At 43.7% G+C, this 20,982-nt stretch overlaps 1 protein-coding gene across 5 annotated transcripts in view; it reads right to left on the bottom strand.

The window, feature by feature from the left end:
• Positions 1-20,042, bottom strand: part of LOC132385124 (GRB10-interacting GYF protein 2-like) — a 52,504-nt gene extending 32,462 nt beyond the window's left edge. The window contains exons 1-3 of one of the 5 annotated variants that reach the window (XM_059956939.1): positions 19,915-20,042; positions 18,996-19,099; positions 778-4,029 (exon numbers count right to left, since the gene is read on the bottom strand). The gene's annotated coding sequence lies outside the window, so the exon portion shown is untranslated. Of the gene's footprint in view, positions 1-777; positions 4,030-12,266; positions 12,310-17,654; positions 18,122-18,995; positions 19,358-19,914 lie in introns of those variants that run through there. The other 4 variants (XR_009509089.1, XM_059956902.1, XM_059956942.1 and 1 more) reach the window with 4 other exon arrangements.
• Between the last annotated feature and the right edge of the window lie 940 nt (positions 20,043-20,982).

Below are 20,982 nucleotides of genomic sequence, written 5' to 3'. Positions count from 1 at the left end.
GCGCACACCTGGTTGTCCCTGGGGAGTTCATACCAGCCCCAAGGGGGCAAGAGGAAGAACCCGCAGCAGTCCTGGGTAGACTACATGACAGGCCCAGTAACCTGGCCCCCATACCCACTTCACAGCATGGGCAGAACCCGACCTGCGTACCCAAAGACCTGCAAAACTGTAAGTTTGTTTTTGTACAACGGGGCGGACATTGGGCACCGCTACAGCGGCCCTCCGAGGGGCCATTTACAGTGATTAGAAACAATGGGTCCACACTCGTACTGGATATTGGGGGGAAAGAGGAGGTTTTCACGGTGGACCGACACAAACCGACCCAAGTGGACGTGGCACAGCCGATTGTGATTCCGGCACCACGACACAGAGGCAGACCTCCCAAACGTAGTCCGACCCAGACTGAGGACATTGGGGGGTGTATCGCCAGTTCTGGGGGGGGGGTTATGTGGCGACCCACTTCCTAGCGCACTCAAACCGGCTAACAAAGTGGCAAGCGCTGGTATAGAGGCCGGTCCCAAAAAGAGCGCCAAGCCTGATTCACCAGCAAGGGAAAGCCCGCGTGCGGGACGGGACTGTGAATTCGTGCCCCCTACAGCATTCCCGCCCGGGGAGGGCGGGATCAGGAAGGCTTTAAGGCGAGGCCGCGAAGTTTGAATAAATATCCTTTGCAACTGCAGCTCATCAACTCCATGTTGTTTATTGTAGCGCTGCGTGTAGCCACACCGCTACAGTGCATCACTTCTACTGTCATTTCTGACGATTTTGTGGTCCTACCTTCTGCCAGCTGAGCATCATGTGTTACGCCCCTGAAAAACGGGGAGAAATAATCGCGACAAATACATGATGTGGTTTCCTCATTGAAAATTTACTCAAGTGAAGAAAGTACCGCGATGTCCGCTAGGTATGTGGGTTGAGACAGAAGCAATCGACCTCTGGCTAGCAGATAAAGGCTACTCTGCAGATCACTGAAAATACTATCAGGGCTTAACTTTACACAATAAAGAATGAAAGAAACAATGAAATGAATTAAATACCTGTTAGTATTTTAGCCCTTTTTAACATGTGTTTTCACTGGCTTTAAACAATTTTTGAACTTAACAGATCTTTAGTGTCTTATCCTTCAATTTGTCACACATGCTGCACAGTTATCAATATGTCTCTAACAATAACTTATGTACAGATAGTTCATAATGCTGAAATGTATAAATACATTAATATATAAACATATCTCCTCTTTAGAAATAAAATTAATGCAATCATTTTCACGATTTCTTCTCACCATCTGTGACCTTGTTATCCACCTTTGTATTACAAGTTACTTTCGAAACAGTGTACTGTACATTTATTTTTCTTCAGAAAGTATCATTTAAAGAAAGCATTCCAAAATACACAGCAAAAAATGTGGCAATTGGGAACTTTGAAGAAAAACACCAAAATGGGTATCTCATAAACTTGTATAAAACATACAATTGTCAAATCAAAATAACAAAATGAGGTCACTGTCACAGCCATGAGAAAATATACATACCTATGCATAACAGAAGAAAAGAAAGCAAAAATGAATAACATAATTTCTGTTGAAATGGTGATATTTGTGACTTTTCTTTACAATTTTTAAAACCTATTATATCACTTTGTTTCAAAGGTTACAGTGTAATCTTGTTCATTTAGGCATCATTACTGTAACAGACAATTTGTGTATATTTTACTCAATAGGGAGAAATACATCATTAGTTGTAGAATCCTAATTATAACAATATATGAATTCTAAAAAGAAATATACCAGATGGCTGAGAACAGCCATTGAAACAATAGATGAATGGTCCAGATATTAGTACCACAATTGACATTTTACAGATATGGTGCCTGACATCATGCAAATACAAATGTACACTGTCTCATACTTACATAGAACTGTGGGAGGTGGCTGATTAATTATCTATTCACATAGATGCACCAAAATATATCACATCAAGTTTGATGGACTGTCAACCATCTGTCATACATTCACATTTTAGCAAAAATTTACACTTAGTGGCCACTTTTTGCTGTACACCTACAATGTACCTGCTCATTCATGCAAATATCTTATCAGCTAATCATTTTTGCACAACTGAATGCATAAAATCATGCAGATATGGTCGAGGTTCAGTTGTTGTTCAGGCCAGACATCAGAATGGGGAAGAAATATGACAAAACATAGAATGATTGTTGGTGCCACATCGGTTGATTTGAGTATCTCAGAAAATGCTGGTCTACTGGGATTTTCATGTACAACAGTCTCCAGAGTTTTCAGAGAATGGTGCAAAAACAAATGTAACAAACTAACCTGGTAAAGGTTTCACTGTCAACAGTGTTTGGGTTGTTAGAGATAAGGGGTGCTTAGGAATGTGAACCATCCAATCAGGAGAGAAGCCTGGGGGTGCAGGTCTTTTGTGCCTGATATCGGTGGGAGTCTCTGGAGGCACTGGAGAAAAGCGGATGTCGGATTTGATATGCTGGAGAGCATGATTCGATGGAGCCTAGGTTTAAGAGTCTTCTGGGAATTGGTGAATATAATTTTTGGAAGAGTTGAGCTCCATCCTGTGCACTTTTAATTGTTTAATTATGGTAGGCCCTTTTTGTTTTTTTTTTCTTTACTGACTCTTTAGTTAATGTTCATGAATATATGTCTTTTAAGTGTATGCTGTGTACGATCTGATACTTCCTGCAACAAGCTATAACAGGGCAGCAAATCACACAGAATTCGCACAAACCAGGGCTTGGATGGGCAAGACATCTCAATCTCACAAATTCGGCAGGACCTGAGCATGTATACCCTAGATGTACATGGCTGGAGAATGGTGGATTTCTCAGTGCTGAGTTGGGAAACTGCCAGGGAAGGCTAACAAGCCCTTCCTGAGACGCCAGGGAAGAAAGGGGGTTTCATGAAACAAACATCTATCATGCCGCAGTTCCATGGGAAAAAATGCTTTGTTAATGAGAGTAGTCAGAGGAGAAGGGCCAGGCTGCTTGAAGCTGACAGGAAAGTGACAGCAGCACAATAACCAGGCATTACAACAGTGGTGTGCAGAATGTGCAGAAGAGCATGTCTGAACACACAAAGTGTAGAATCTTAATGTAGATGGGCTACAGCAGCAAAAGACTTCAGACATACACTCAGTGGCTACTTTATTAGGTGTAGAACATATCTATAATGAGTGTATATAACTTGCCCTTTGATTTTGGGGAGCATTTTCCACCTGAACTGCAGTGCATGTACGTTTATACTGAATAAGTGGGTGTTAAATCTACATCTCGGGGGGGGGGTGGGTTTCAGATGAATAGTTACAGGAAACAAGTCCTTAGAACATGGGTGCTTACAATTAATGCAAGGAACGTTATTACATTCTATCGCCACATGATTTAGATATTTGCATAAAGGATCACCTATAAGAAAGAGAGGAGTAAAGCCTACATCAGCACATACACCAGCTCAAGAAGTTTATTGACCAGTGGTCAAGGTAATGAAGGCTTCAACAGCGAAATCAATCCTTTTGTACTCCACCACTCTGAAATTACCGTAAGTTTTATAAATCCTGCTATTTCTGGATAACTCTGGAAGAATACACAGATCTCCCTTAAAACCAAACCTTATGATTGTCACACCATTTCCTTTTCCAACACTTCAACCAAAATAGAAATCTCATTTGTTTATCATTTTTTTCCTGTTGCAATCTTTTTGTCCTAAGTCCCTTTACAAAATGAGTGTGTCAGTTTCACATATACTTTCCCATCGATCAGACATTATCAGCAGATTTGAAAATTTTATGCAGAGTTGCGAAATCACCCTGTTTCTTCACTGTAGGCATTGCTATACATTTCCTGTTCAGAGCTTCTTTGACCACACAAAAAAGTAGATGTAAGAGAATTTCTTCCAGAAGTCCATTGGTAAATGGCATCTTCTGCGAAGAGGCTTGTTTCCCACTCTTTTGTTGTTGCCCTGATCTGCATCCCCTGTCTTCATATTCCCTAATTGCAGTGCTACTGGAAAGCAATAATACAGTAAATAAAATATCAGCTGTATGTCTGGGAGCAATTGGGTTTGGTAGAAACCTTCAAAATATTTTTTTGCTTCCTCCGTAGTGCCCCCTGAAGTCTGCATAGATGGCTTAATTCTCCAAACAGAATGCAGTAGAAGTCACTGAGCAATTGGTAATTTTTCTAAAGAGCATAGGTTGATGGGAATGTTTTTCCTGCTGCTAAACTCTGAATTTCCCTGCAAGTTGAGTCTCTCTGCTAGCTGTAGTGTTGGGACTCAATTCACAGTTTTGGTATTAAATCACAACATGCACACCCACTGGTGTTACAATCTATCTAGTCTCATTTTCAAGATTATTGTACTTGCCAGAATCTTCCCAATGTATTGACTAGAAAGACTTGCACTTATTTGGCATCAAATCAGGGCTAGTGCTGTTCAAAAAAGGGAGCAAAATTTTGTGCCGTTGAAATTGCTGTTTTGTGAAATTGTTCAAAGTGTAATAAAATAGCAACTTGCTTAATCTGTGGTCTGATTAGTCAAGCACTTTGTCCAACATTCCCATCTGAAATGAGAAAATATTAATTTTATATACACCAATTGATGGGGAAGAGAGTATTGTGATTACTTTTCCATTTTTCATTCCGCTAATGCCTCAAAACACTTATTTTGCACAACATGTCATCCAAAATCCTTTGAGCAACAGCTCTCAGTCTATACCCTACGATTAAAAAATTACTTTCTTCATTTGATATCTTCTTCCAAAACAGATTTTGTACAATGTTGGTATTCAGAGTACCTCACATTGGGGGTATACAGTATAAAGGTGTACTTATGTCCTGTGTAGTGAAAAAATATAATCACAGTGAAGGAGAGTTTCCTGCTTTAATAGCATTTCGAAATAAATCATAGGCATTCATTTAGGAGATTGCTAGAAAATTTCTGGTGGATTGATGGTTGTCTACGTGTGTATGCAATATTGCAGTCTGAGAAAAGACAGCAATCTTGAACAATGCCAGGCTGCTGTGTCTAGGTACATGGATACAATACTTGCATTGTTCCACTTTTAAAGTATTTTATTCTTTAACAGAGAAATTCTAACAAGAGAGCAAGTATTGTTTTTCAGTAATTATCTCCATGAAGGTAATGGCAGGTGATGATGCTCTGATCCGGAACAAATGAAAATTGCATCAGATCTCCATTGTCAGAAATATCAGACCTCGCCATTTTGAATCACCCTATTAAAACAAGAAACTGTTGAAAGCTGAGGTTAACAACAAGGGTTTACGTTTGAAAGGGAAAGTGCAAAGTAAATAGCAAAGAAAATAAATGGATCATGTTCAAAGAGTTGTCAAAGTTATGATCAGCTGCATTGTGCCTTCTACTCCAGGACTCAAGCTGCCTTGTGTTAATGTTCAATGGACTTGAATGGCATAACTTGAAATAAAGACTGTTTACCAGATGATTTGCTCAAGGCAGAGTTCCACACAGATGCACCAAATTGCCAGGAATTGGCTGCAATCTTTTTACACTGTACTAAATACTGTACAATATTGAGGAATGGTTAAAAGATAGAAAGTAAAGAGTCATTTTCAGGTTGGGAGGTTCTGACCAGTGATGTGCAACAGAGAACAGTGCCAGGCCTTCAGCTGAGCACAAACTTGATCTGAAATTTGGACATGGGAACCAAGTGTAATAAGTATATCCAAATTTGCTGATGTTACAAAAGTCAGGTAGCAGGATGGACTGGGGAGAAGCGATGATAAACGGGATTGTGCAAGGACAGGTCAGGTAGATTATTATGTGGAAATTGTTTGGACATCCACATTGACTTTCTTCTGCATTAAGCATTAAATTATAGAAACATTGCAGTACAGAGAAAACCATTTAGCACATCAATCCCAATTCAGTTCAATGCAGGAGCAACCTTAGGAGCCTGGCCTAATAGCTCTTCCTTCTCCTTGATATATATCCAGTTCTTTCAGAGTCAACCTACTTAATGTATCTTTTCCGGCAGTGAATTTCTAGACGATGAGTATTTGATACATCAGAATTATTTTATCCTATCATCTCTGCATCTTTAATCAAACAATTGAATTCTATGCCTCCTTGTTCGTGACCCTACTGCAATGGAAACAATTTCTCCTTGATCCAGACTGTTGTTTAGAGAGAAGCATGCCCAGGGATTGAAAAAACGCTGCCCTTTAGGGTGAAGTGTATGAAAGAGTGTGGCCTTAATGTGACAGATTAAACTTATGCCTGTGCATCCTATGTTGAACATACCTGTAAAGTGCTATTGGGAAACAGAGGACATAAGACCATATAAGGCACAGAAGCAGAATTAGGCTATTCAGCCCATTCAGTCTGCTCCGCCATTTTATCTTGGCTGATCCCGGATCCCACTCAACCCCATGCACCTAGTATATCCTTTGATGCCCTGACTGATCGGGAAACAATCAACTTCCACGTTAACTATCCCCACTGACTAGACATCCACCGATTTACTACTCTCTGGCTAAAAAAACAATCCTCCTCATCTCTGTTCTAAAGAGTTATGTCTCAAATCTAGCACTCACTAGTTCTGGATACATCCACAATAGGAAACACCCTCTCCACATCCACCCTATCTAGTCCTTTCAACATTTGGTAGGTTTCAATGAGATGCCCTGCATTCTTATAAATTCCAGTGAGTACAGGCCCAAAGCTGCCAAACACTCCTCATATGTTAACCCCTACATTCTTGGAATCATCCTCATGAAACTCATCTGGACTCTCTCCAATGACAACCACTCACACCCTTTCTAAGGTATGGGGCCAAAAACTTACTCCAGGTATGACCTGACTAGTGTCTTACAAAGGTTCAACATTATTTTGTTGCTTTTATATTCTATTCCACTTGAAATAAACACTAACATTGCATTTGCCTTCTTTAGAAAATAGAACGTACAATAGTACAGCACATTACAAGCCCTTCGGCCCACAATGTTGTGACGACTCTCAAACCATGCCTCCCATATAACCCCCCACCTTAAATTCCTCCATATGCATGTTTAGTAGTCTCTTAAACTTCACTAGTGTATCTGCCTCCACCACTGACTCAGGCAGTGCATTCCACGCACCAACCACTCTCTGAGTGAAAAACCTTCCTCTAATATCCCCCTTGAACTTCCCTCCCCTTACCTTAAAGCCATGTCTTCTACTGAGCAGTGGTGCCCTGGGGAAGAGGAGATGGCTGTCCACTCTGTCTATTCCTCTTAATGTCTTGTACACCTCTATCATGTCTCCTCTCATCCTCCTTCTCTCCAAAGAGTAAAGCCCTTGCTCCCTTAATCTCTGATCATAATGCATACTCTCTAAACGAGGCAGCATCCTGGTAAATCTCCTCTGTACTCTTTCCAATGCTTCCACATCCTTCCTATAGTGAGGCGACCAGAACTGGACACAATACTCCAAGTGTGGCCTAACTAGAGTTTTATAGAGCTGCATCATTACATCGCATCTCTTAAACTCTATCCCTTGACTTATGAAAGCTAACACCCCATAAGCTTTCTTAACTACCCTATCTACCTGTGAGGAAACTTTCAGGGATCTGTGGACATGTACCCCCAGATCTCTCTGCTGCTCCACACTAACAAGTATCCTGCCATTTACTTTGTACTCTGCCTTGGAGTTTGTCCTTCCAAGGTGTACCACCTCACACTTCTCTGGGTTGAACATCTGCCATTTCTCAGCCCACTTCTGCATCCTATCAATGTCTCTCCGCAATCTTTGACAATCCTCTACACTATCTACAACACCACCAACCTTTGTGTCATCTGCAAACTTGCCAACCCACCCTTCTACTCCCACATCCATGTCGTTAATAAAAATCACAACAAGTAGAGGTCCCAGAACAGATCCTTGTGGGACACCACTAGTCACAACCCTCCAATCTGAATGTACTCCCTCCACGACGACCCTCTGCCTTGTGCAGGCAAGCCAATTCTGAATCCACCTGGCCAAACTTCCCTGGATCCCATGCCTTCTGACTTTCTGAATAAGCCTACCAAGTGGAACCTTGTCAAATGCCTTACTAAAATCCATGTAGATCACATCCACTGCACTACCCTCATCTATATGCCTGGTCATCCCCTCAAAGAACTCTATCAGGCTTGTTAGGCATGATCTGCCCTTCACAAAGCCATGCTGACTGTCCCTGATCAGATCATGATTCTCTAAATGCCCATAGATCCTATCTCTAAGAATCTTTTCCAACAGCTTTCCCACTACAGACGTAAGGCTCACTGGTCTGTAATTACCTGGACTATCCCTACTACCTTTTTTTGAACAAGGGGACAACATTCGCCTCCCTCCAATCCTCCGGTACCATTCCCATGGACAACGAGGACATAACAATCCTAGCCAGAGGCTCAACAATCTCTTCCCTCTCCTCATGGAGCAGCCTGGGGAATATTCCATCAGGCCCTGGGGACTTACCTGTCCTAATGTATTTTAACAACTCCAACACCTCCTCTCTCTTAATATCAACGTGCTACAGAACATCATCCTCACTCATATTGTCCTCACCATCATCAAGTTCCCTCTCAGTGGTGAATACTGAAGAGAAGTATTCACTGAGGACCTCGCTCACTTCCACAGCCTCTAGGCACATCTTCCTACTTTTATCTCTAATCGGTCCTACCTTCACTCCTGACATCCTTTTGTTCTTCACATAATTGAAGAATGCCTTGGGCTTTTCCGTTACCCTACTCACCAAAGCCTTCTCATGCCCCCTTCTTGCATTTCTCAGCCCCTTCTTAAGCTCCTTTCTTGCTACCCTATATTCTTCAATAGACCCATTTGATCCTTGCTTCCTAAACCTCATGTATGCTGCCTTCTTCCACCTGACTAGATTTTCCACTTCACTTGTCACTTGTCACTTCACCCTACCATTCTTTATCTTCCTCACCAGGACAAATTTATCCCTAACATCTAGCAAGAGATCTTTAAACATCAACCACACGTCCATAGTACATTTCCCTGACAAAACATCATCCCAGTTCACACCTGCAAGTTCTAGCCTGATAGCCTCATAATTTGCTCTTCCCCAATTAAAAATTTTCCTGTCCTCTCTGATTCTGTTGTTTTCCATGATAATGCTAAAGGTCAGGGTGCGGTGATCACTGTCCCCCAGATGTTCACCCACTGACAGATCTGTGACCTGACCCGGTTCGTTACCTAATACTAGATCTAGTATGGCATTCCCCCTAGTTGGCCTGTCAACATACTGTGACAGGAATCCATCCTGGACACACTTACCAAACTCTGCCCCATCTAAACCCTTGGAACTAATCAAGTGCCAATCAATATCAGGGAAGTTAAAGTCACCCATGATAACAACCCTGTTATTTTTGCACCTTTCCAAAATCTGCCTCCCAATCTGCTCCTCGGTATCTCTGCTGCTACCAGGGGGCCTATAGAATACCCCCAATAGAGTAACTGCTCCCTTCCTGTTCCTGACTTCCACCCATACTGACTCAAAAGGGGATCCTGCTACATTACCCACCCTTTCTGCAGCTGTAATAGTATCCCTGACCAGTATTGCCACCCCTCCTCCCCTCCCCCCCCCCATCCCTTTCCAAGCACTGAAATCCAGGAATATTGAGAACCCATTCCTGCCCTGGTGCCAGCCAAGTCTCCATAATAGGCACTACGTCATAATTCCATGTATGTATCCAAGCTCTCAGTTCATCACCTTTGTTCCTGATGCTTCTTACCACAGAATCAACCTGTAAATTAACCTTCTGGGAGTCTTACGTGAGGACTCCTAAGTCCCTCTGCACCTCTGATGTTTGAACCTTCTCCCCATTTAGATAATAGTCTGCATTGTTGTTCATTTTACCAAAATGCCTCATCATACCTTTCCCAACACTGTATTCCACCTGCCACTATTTTGCCCATAAGTCTCTGTCATTTTCTGCTTGAACTTTCTGAACACTTCTATCTAAGAACAATATCAGCTATTTCAAACTATTCCTGCCCCTTGTTCCAAAGACATTCTATTAATTTTTTTTTCCCCTAGAGCTGGGATTCCCAACCTGGAGTCCATAGAACCCTTGCTTAATGGTATTGCTCAATGGCATAAATAAGGTTGGGATCCCTTGTTCTAGAACATACACATTGTGATTAACTGACCAGTTGCTATAATATACAAATTATATACAAAATATACAAATTCGTGGAGGAAATGAGAAAGTCATACAGCATCTGTGGCTGGGAATAAAGAGCTATGTTTTGAGCTGAGACTCTTCATCAGGACTGGAAAGGAAAGGGCGGAATGCTGGAATAGGAAGGTGGAGAAGAGGAAGAGCACAAATTGGCAAATGATAGGTGAGGGGGAAATAGGTGATTTGGGTAGTGTCCAACCTGATGGGTTGAATATCAATATCACTAGCTTACAGCAATCTCAAGCCCTCCCTCCTTCTCTCTTCCTTTCCATTGCTCACTCTATTTATTCACTCACACTTTCCCTCTTCCTCACATGCCTATATCACATCCTCTGGTTCTCTTTATTTCCCACTTTATACCTTCCCAAATAACCTTTATGTTGTTGGTCCTGGTTTTAATTTTATAAATCGGAGCAAATGAGCTTCTACTGCTTTTAGCAAATTGACTGAAGTTGAGGATAAAATAGGCATGTGGTAAATGATCCAGTGACTCACTGATGCCTGGTTGCAGCTGCTATTAATATTTCACGAACCCCACACCTCCCCACACAACACAACATTATTCCTATTTCTAAAACTGTTCCATATAGAAATCTCCAGTCACAAGCACCAAAGCAGACAAAGCCTGGTTTTATTGAGATTTTAGAACTGAAATGGAGTAGTGTGGTACTGCTGTCATATATTGCAGGTTTAACACCCAGAAGCCAAGAGCAAATTTGATCTCTGCCCAATCTCCACCCCCCCCACCACGATCAAAATCTTACTGCTAATTCATTATTCGTCTGCAATTTTATACTTTTATATATACACGGATCTCTTTTACGTTAATTATATCTGAACAGAGAGGTTATTTTCCTAATGTAATCTTCTAAAATGTCAGTAAATTTAAAAAATGGGTAGAGGTGTGTTGGATCTGGATTAAAACCATTCAGTGCTTGATGAGTGCACGGATATGTTCAGTTTGACCATCAGAGCATAAACAATCATTAAATGGAGGATGAAAAGACAAAAAAAATCTTGTGTTTTACATTGCAAAGGATAATTGCTGTCTGTGTCCAGCTGAACACCTACTGGCTGGCAGGTAAACAGTACCATCAACTGTATATATATTAAATAAAATATCAAAAATATTTTTAACTCAAACCAAAAGAGTGCATGTTGGCTGCACAGTGGTAAATTTCAATTGTGCTGAAACTAATGAATTGTGAAAACAACAATGCAAGGATAGAGGAAGAAGAATAAACACAATGGGTGAAAGGGAGTGAAAGAAAAGGGTAAATTTATTTATTGATCTTTTTAAAATTCCACTGAAAATTCTAATTTTTTTTCAAAACCGGTAGCTAATACCTGACTGTACATTTTGCTAGCAGTGTGATGCCAGCTTGCTGGGCCAAATTCAGTGGGCAATTAGATGTCGACCATATTTTCAGATGTGGTTATCATATTAAAATAAACGTATTAAAAATGCCAAATTTTGTTCCCCGTAGTACAGTAGTATATCAGCTGGATTGTTACAACAATCTGATTGCTTCATGTTTACCATTATTGATACTGCTTTTTCAGCATTCATTTGTTTAACTGAAACTCAATTCTCAAACTGCCCTATTAGAGTTTGAATTCTCATTTCTCAATCATTTGTGCAATTACGGCATTCTCTGTTCAGTAATAAATCCACAAAGCTACAGGCCCTCGGTGCAGTTTATTATGATTTGTTATCCACCCAAACCCTCTTCCTACAACATGCCTATTAAGCTCCAGTTGTGCACCTGGTGCAGATAATTTTATAAAATTACACATAAAGATATTTTTTGTTCTTTTGTGAGCTAGCAATTGCGACAATTTTTGTCTACCTTCTACTATTTTTATTTACTTGTGGCAACCCACTTTATGTGCAGACGAACCGGCTCACAGATAGCCAGCGCGAGGAGAGAGACTTTGGTAATGCACCTCTGATGTCATTTCTGCCCAGAGAGGGCAGATGTTAGGGATTAAATGCCAGCGCCGCGAAGTTCGAATAAACTAGTCTCGAAATGACTTACCAACTGCGTGTCGCTATTTCAGCGCTGTGTGTGAAGCACATCGCTACATTGGTGACCCCGATGGTCCAAACGGGATTTGGACCAAAGATGACCGACTCTTTATCTGTTCACGCAGTTTCGCTAAAACTGCCGACTTTCTGGACGTTGCGACCACGCGTGTGGTTTAGCCAAGCAGAAGCCTAGTTCCAGATTCGGCAGATATCCTCTGATTCCACGCGTTACTACCACGTGGTGAGCGCCCTTGACCAGGAGACGGCTGCCCAGGTTGCGGATTTCATACAGTCACCCCCGGAATAAGGCAAATATGAAGCATTCAAAGCGCTGCTCATTGGGACCTTTGGCCTCTCACAGCGTGAGCTGGGTGCCCACCTGCTTCACCTGGACAGGCTGCCGTCAGCATTGATGAACGAGATGCTGGCCCTGGCTGACGGACCCAAGCCCTGCTTCATGTTTGAGCAAGCGTTCCTAGAACAACTGCCTGAGGACATACATCTGCTGCTGGCTGCCTCAGATTTCAGCGACCCCCGGAAGGTGGTGGCCCGGGCAGACGTGCTGTGGAAAGCCAAGAGGGAGAGCATGGCATCGGTCGGTCAGATTACCAGGCCATACGCCCAACAGCAGACCAGACCAGGCCCGGCAGGGGTGTGCACACAACTCAGAGGCAGGAGTGAGGAGGACAGTGAACAGTGGTGTTTCTACCACCAGTGGTGGGGCACTGCCGCCATTGTCGCTCGCCCTGCAAGGGCCAGGGCCAGCTACTGCTAATGACTATGGCGGCTGGCCACCAGGACAGCCTCTTGTATGTCTGGGACCAACAGTCAGGACGCCGCTTCTTGGTTGACACCAGAGCGGAAATCAGCATCTTGCCCCCGACGGGGTACAACACCCGCAACAGGAAGCCAGGACCCACCCTGAGGGCCGTAAACGGCAGCACGATACGGACCTACAGCACCTGCACAGTGCAGCTGCAGTTCACGTGGGGCTTCACACTGGCCGCGGTGGCCCAACCACTCCTGGGGGTGGACTTCTTGCGAGCTCACAGCCTGCTGGTCGACTTGCAAGGGAAAAGACTGGTATATGCCGAGACTTTCCAGAAGTTCTCCCTGGGTGAAGCCAAGTTGCCAGCCCCACACCTGGACTCCATCACATTGTCGGACAACGAATTCACCAGAATCCTGGTGGACTTTCCATTGATTCTGGCACCACAGTTCACAGCAGCCATGCCCAGACACGGGGTTCAGCACCACATCCCGACCCAGGGACCAGCCCTCCACACCCGCGCACGAAGGCTCCCCCTGGAAAAGCTCTGCCTGGTGAAGGAGGAGTTCAAGAGGATGGAGGAATTGGGGATCGTCCGACAGCCCATGGGCCTCTCCCCTGCACATGGTGCCCAAAGCAGCTGGAGGTTGGAGACCATGCGGTGACTACCGCAGACTGAACGAGGCTACAACTCCAGACCGCTACCCCGTGCCGCACATACAGGACTTTGCAGCAAACCTGCACAGGGCAAGAATCTTTTCCAAAGTAGACCTCGTCCAGGGGTACCATCAAATCTCGGTGCACCCTGAAGACATCCCCAAAACAGCACTTATCACCCCGTTCGGCCTGTTCGAGTTCCTCTGAATGCGGTTCGGCCTGAAGAATGCCACACAGATGCTCCAGTGACTAATGGATGCGGTGGGACGCAACCTGGACTTTGCGTTCATCTATTTGGACGACATCCTTATAAGTCAGCAGTAGTCGTCAGGAGCATCTGTCCCACCTCCGCCAGCTTTACTCCCGCCTGCGTGATTTCAGCCTCACGATCAACCTGGTCAAATGCCAGTTCAGTCTCAATACCATCGACTTCCTGGGCCACAGGATTACCAAAGACGGGGCAACACATCTGCCTGCCAAGGTAGACGCGATCCGCCACTTTACCCGGCTCAACACGATCAAAGGCCTACAAGAGTTCATTGGTATGGTGAACTTCTACCACTGTTTCCTCCCCTCAGCAGCCCGTATCATGCACCTTTTGTACACCCTAATGTCGGGTAAAGGCAAGGACATTACTTGGGACGGGGCTGCGGTCGCTTTTGTCAAAGCCAAGGAAACCTTGGCAGATGCCGCGATGCTGGTGCACCCCAAAACGGACGTTCCGACCGCCCTCACGGTGGACGCATCTGACACAGCAGTCAGTTGGGTGCTGGAGCAACTCATCGAGGGGTGCTGGCAACCCCTGGCGTTCTTCAGCAAGCTCCTACGAACACCTGAACTCAAGTACAGTGCTTTCAACCGGGAGCTGTTGGCACTGTATCTGGCAATCCGGCATTTCAGGTACTTCTTTGACGGTAGGCCGTTCACCGCATTCATGGACCACAAACCGTTGACCTTCGCATTCACGAAGGTGTCCGATCCCTGGTCAGCTCACCAGCAGTGATATCTGTCGTACATCTCTGAGTACACGACGGACATCCAGCATGTTTTGGGAAAGGACAACGTCGTGGCGGACACACTCTCTAGACCATCTGTCCAGGCCCTGTCCCTGGGGGTGCACTATGCAGCACTGGCGGAGGCGCAGCAGGCAGATGACAAGATGCCCAGCTACAGGACCGCAGTCTCGGGTTTGCAGCTGCAAGATTTTCTCGTAGGCCCAGGTGAGAGGACCCTCCTGTGCGATGTGGCTACTGGCCAACCTCGCCCCATTGTGCCGGCAGCCTGGAGGCGGCGAGTTTTCGAGCCCATACATGGTTTGGTGCACCCATCTATCAGGACAACCATCCGGCTGGTCTCCAGCAAGTTCGCATGGCACGGACTTCGCAAGCAGGTCAGTGAATGGGCCAGAACGTGCGTGCAGTTCCAAACAGCCAAGGTGCAGCGGCTCACTAAAGCCCCGCGGCAGCAGTTCGAACCCACCCACTGGAGGCTCGACCACATTCATGTGGACATCGTGGGCCCCCTACCAGTGTCCCGAGGAGCGCGGTACCTCCTAACTATGGTAGACTGGTTCACGAGGTGGCCAGGGGCAGTCCGGCTCACCGACACATCTGCCGATTCCTGCACCCGAGCACTGATTGCAACCTGGGTAGCACGCTTCGGGGTACCGGCCCACATTACCTCTGACAGAGGCGCCCAGTTCACCTCCAGCCTGTGGTCGGCTGTGGCCAGCCTGTTGGGAACGCAGCTACACCACAGACTAGTCCAACAGACTAGTGGAACGCTTCCACCGTCACTTGAAGTCGGCTCTCATGGCCCGCCTGAGAGGACCTAACTGGGTGCACGAGCTTCCCTGGGTCCGGCTTGGAATTCGCACAGCACCCAAAGAAGATCTGCGCGCCTCGTCGGCCGAGTTGGTGTACGGCGCGCCCCTGGCCGTCCCAGGAGAGTTCATATCAGCCCCAAGGGGGCAAGAGGAAGACCCTGCAGCAGTCCTGGACAGACTACGTGACAGGCTCGGCAACCTGGCCCCCGTGCTGACTTCACAGCATGGATTGAACCTGACCCATGTACCCAAAGACCAGCAGAACTGTAAGTTTGTGTTTGTACGAAGGGGCGGACACCGGGCATTGCTACAGCGGCCGTACGAGGGGCCGTTCAAGGTGATCAACAACAACGGGTCCATGTACGTTCTGGACATTGGGGGGAAAGAGGAGGTTTTCACGGTGGACCGACTCAAACCAGCCCGTGTGGACGGCGCAGCCGGTCGAGGTTCAGGCACCGTGGCGCAGAGGCAGACCTCCCAAACAGAGGCTGATCCAGACTCTGGACATTGGGGGGGTGTATTGCCGGTTCTGGAGTGGTTATGTGGCGACCCACTTTCTGCACAGGCGAACTGGCTCACAAATAGCCAGCGCGCGGGGAGAGACTTTGGTAATTTGAATGATGAAATTAAATTAAAATTAAATAAAATTAAATGAGTCAATTAAATTTGCTTGCCGGGCGCGGTGGCGTGCGCCTGTTATCCGGCTGCTCGGAGGCCGAGGCTGCAGGATTGCTTGAAGTCGGGAGTTCTGGGCTGCTGCGCGCTGTGCCGATCGGGCATCCGCATTGAGATCAGCATCCACATGGTGCTTCCAGGGGAGCCCGGAATCACCAGGTGCGATAGAGAGGGGCGAACTGGCTGATCTGTTGTGGGATCGTGCCTGTGAATAGCCGCTGTAGTACAGCCTGACCAACACATTGGGACGCAGTCTTTAAAAAAAAGAAAATTGCTTGGTTATAAGATGTATTGCTTTATTTTGTATAATTATTTTTAAAGGGTTGTGGTGAACTACATGTACCTGTCTGGACACGCCCACTGCTGACTGCTCCTGTGGCTCCTGTGGCCGATATCTCGCCTTTATGTCTCAGAGTGAGTTATTGATGGTGCATCACCCATAACACCTCGCTAAGCGATGTCTTGTGTAGACGGTGTTCACCGGCCGCAGGTACTGTCTTTTGAGGGCGTCCGGTGCCCCTTCGTAGGTCGACAGGACCCTGATAAGTGAGTAAACGTTCGGAGTGACCCTCGAGAGGAGAATTCGGTGCATAACAGTGGGTTCAGTTGCACTAACCTCCTCCAAGTATGATTGGAAGCATGCAAGCCAGAGTTCAAAGGCAAGAGCTGCTTCAGGGTCCTGGGGGTCCAAATCCAATCTTTCCAGACGTAAAACGCTTTCCACGTTTTAAAACTTCCAGTCAATAAAATTGATGCACCATCAATAACTCTCTGAGACGAGAAGGCAAGATATCGGCTTTTATTGACTGGAAGAAGGAACAAGCAGTGAGTGACCACCATACTACATCCTGGAGACTGAGAGGCCGGGCTCAGACCTCAATCGCCTTTATACAGGGGTCTGTGGGAGGAGTCACAGGAACAGTCAGCAGGGGGCGTGTCCAGACAGGTATATGTAGTTCACCACAAGGGTCTGTTTGTTCTTATGCACTCAGTTGAGATTATTTTTAGGCCTTCTCTTGTCTACCTTTAATTTGTCAACCTGCTTTGCCAAGACCAGGCTCAGCCCAGAATAAGACACAGACCTCCTCAGAGATTAGTTCTTCTAAAATAACATACTTTCAGTATCTGAAAAATAATCAATAGATTTATCCTTTTTTTCTCTTTCACCCAGTATACATAGATGATTGTTGAGTTGATGTCAATTATATGACCTATAAAAAAAATTAAGAAATTAAACCACAGTAGCATATCCTTTGGCACAACACTATGACACCTCAGAGTTTTTTCCCCCCTTAAGGAGTTTGTACATTCTCCCTGTGGAGCATGTAGATTTCCTTCAGGTGCTCCAGTTTCCTCTTACAGTCTAAAGATGTACCAGTTAGCAGGTTAATTGATCATTGTAAATTGTCCTGTGATTAGGTTAAGGTTAGATAGGTGGGATTCTGGGAACTGCGACTCGCTGGACAGGAAGAGTCTGTTCCACACCATAACTCTGAACAAATATATAAATGTAGAAACCCGCCTGACAAGTTAGATTTACTGCATCAATTAATAGATAATCTGCTACATATAGACTGTTATAGACAAGAGAAATGCCTCTAAACCTTTATTGATGACAGTTTTTAACACTTAGTGCTGATGTAAACATTTTCATCAGAGAACCCTTACACAAAATAATATACAGTTCAATGTTAATTCAATATGCCCAGCAGATGTTCTTATTTCTCTATATTTTTACAACAAAACTTATGATGGTGAATTGACATATGGAGAGACTCTCCATCTTCATATCTTCAGAATCAGCTCAATAGATGTTCTGAAGTGGTTCTCTGGTTATTTCAAAGTAGCAAATCTGTTAGGATCTACGGAGTACAGCTAGGCCGAGGAGGCAGTTTTGCATTGTTTTATGTACTGTAGTGATTCGTCCAGTTCAATATTGCTGATTGTGTAGAACCAAAAAGAAGTAAATGAATTTAAAGAAGTAAAATGAGAGTTTCAGGAGAGCTGCTTTTAATACCATTATATATTAAATGAAAATCATAACAGAGTTGAAGAATATTAAAATGGAAATTGGTAATGATGAACTGAAGTGAAAACAAAATTTATACTTCTATAACTATTAATTATCATGAACATTACAAAACATTAAATGAAGGTGCTGAGATATAAAACATAGTTTTTTAAGTGCAGTAAAGAAGTTAATTAAGAAATGGACAGTTTGACTCTGAAGCTGGCTAATGATAATTTCTCAATCCTCATCGTTATAATGTCTTTTTGGGACATTATCATCTAGATACTTGTGGGAGCATCTTGTACAAAAATAAACAGAATTTCTGTGTATTTTGCAACCAGCACTATCATTCAACATGTGCATAATTATTTGTAAACTAATTATGAACAAAATAGTGAAGATTCCAGATATGAAGTGAAAAAAGATAATACTAGAACATCCAAACAGCTTCTATATAATGAGAAGTTCTGAAACAAAGGGATTTTAGCCTGAAATATTAACTCTGTTTCTCTTTCCACAGACAATATCTCTGCTGCCATGTGTTTCCAGCATTTTCTATTTTAAGTCATCTCAAAAGTCGTTTGGGATAACCCAAATCCACAAAAGGCTCCAAATAAATGGAAGACTTTTTTCATTGCTGGCACCTGCATCCAAATCAGGGGTAATGTCTCCCCCTGCTTTCATGAGCTCAGGAAACTCAGATTCCTGCAGTATTCAATTTATCTTCACTGTGCATTGATCAGCAATCATATTAAAAGAGACAACAGACTTCTGGCACTCTAATGCATCTGAGATTACTCACCTGAAGTGCAAACTGGTGTCCTGATCTGCTGCATTTACAGAGGTTTCCCAAAGTCCCTTTCATCTTATTTTCCACCAGCTCAGAGTAGCAGACAGAGCAGACCACTGCAAATTTAATAAAGTACTGACATTCAATCATTGTACTCATGCCTTTACAACGTCCGCCCTCAAAATACTTGCCAGAATTGCCTGTCTATAGCCCTGGAGAATCTCTTTGACTTCCATGGATAAAAAGCAAGCTCTCACTGACCAGTGTCCTTCACCAGATTGTCTAAGTTCCTCTTCCTCTGAACGCTTGACAGCCCTCCTGCACCCCCTTTCACGGCAACACCTATTTACTCTGTAGCAGCATTCCACAGTGAGTTAATGAACGTTGCGTACAGAGAGGACTATCCTTTTTAAACCTCCCTGCCAAGAATGCACCTGCTAGACAACATGCTGAGAACTGCAAGAACTGGCAACATATTGACAAGAAATGAATGCTGTGCTGAAATTATTATCAGCTTCAGCTTGATGATACATAAGGAAGCACAATAATAAACCTCACAACCATGCTTCTCTTTTATAATGTAAATTTCACAGAGAAGAAAATGGCTTGGAGAAATTTCTACGTCTTAAAAGCAGAAAGGATGCCACACATCAGTGGCAAAATCTCACAACATGATAATCATTTTCTATTAAAAAATGGACCAAAAGTATAAAATTTAAATGCATTAATTAAATTTATTTTCTAAAAGATAAATTAGTTGGGCAAACATATGTGGTACCAAGCAGAATATAAGTACTTAAAATATTCAATAGAAATCACCAAGATACATTTAAATTGTTTTAGTATTAATTTTTGTCAATGAAAATAACAATAGTACAGTGATTGTTAAAATGCTGCAATAAAAACATATCCACAATCATGGGCAAAATACCTGTCAGTACTAAAAGGCCGTTAAAATTCTGATCTAGTTAAGTAGTTAAATGCCACTGGGACAAGACAGAAGGCATTCAAGTGTGAGAGAAATTATACCAGAAGAGAAGAAAAATTCCATGTTGTTGCTTGGTGTAAAAAAAAACAGTGCCTGAAGATTCTCCTTGTTAGTGTATTTGTAAAGAACAATTCAGTCATGGTTCTCAAAATTAGCTAAACATTAATTCTGTGAAAAGGTATTTGTTTTTTTGGAACTAATCCAGATGTATTTAATGAGAGCAAAGACTTTAATTGCAAGCCAATATTTTTAACAATTAGCCACATTTGATCAATTGTTAATGCTCTATAATTCCCCATTTGTGTACAAAGTTGACCAGCTTTCAAGTTAATGGATAATGTCATGCCTCAGAAATATTTGACTCTTTGAGAACATGGGTCAAGTTACACAGTACAGTAGCACTCTAAGTATAGAAGATGACACCTATCCTGTTTAACTGGTCCATAAATATGCAAATACATAGTATGGATCACACAGAGGAATTGTATAGACCATGAGCTGAGGCCTGGAGTAGATCAGTCACAGAGTCAACGAGCACTACAACACAGAAACAGGTCCTTCAGGCGATCTAGACCATGCTGAACTGTTATTCTGCCTAGTTCCACCTTATTCCTCCCATCCATGTACTTATCCAAATTTATGCTTAGCCATGATCATATTAAGCGGTAGGGTATGTTTAAGGGGCTGTGTGACCTAGTTCTGCTCCTATTTCATTATGCTCTTGCGTTAAGCAGGAAGCCACTCCAAATCTATAAAGAAGTCATTAACGATGCACACACCCGTTGAAGACACATCTGCGGTTTGATTACACAAAACTGCAGTAATTTGTGCTCATTATCGCAGTGCTGCCTTCTCCAGTTTTGTCACTGCAAATGCTGGCAGTAGACCACATTGATAATTGCTCACAAGTTTAAGCCTCAAGACATATTGCTCAATGGAGAAGGTGGAGATAGGAGGGTTGATCCAGGAAAGCTCTGGGAAATTGATCCTATCAGCCAGGACCCTTATCTT

This window comes from Hypanus sabinus, chromosome 2, assembly GCF_030144855.1.
Source record: "Hypanus sabinus isolate sHypSab1 chromosome 2, sHypSab1.hap1, whole genome shotgun sequence".
NCBI classification, from domain to species: Eukaryota; Metazoa; Chordata; class Chondrichthyes; order Myliobatiformes; family Dasyatidae; genus Hypanus; species Hypanus sabinus.
The sequence above is the reverse complement of the archived record's forward strand: the minus strand, read 5'-3'. Positions and strand labels throughout refer to the sequence as shown.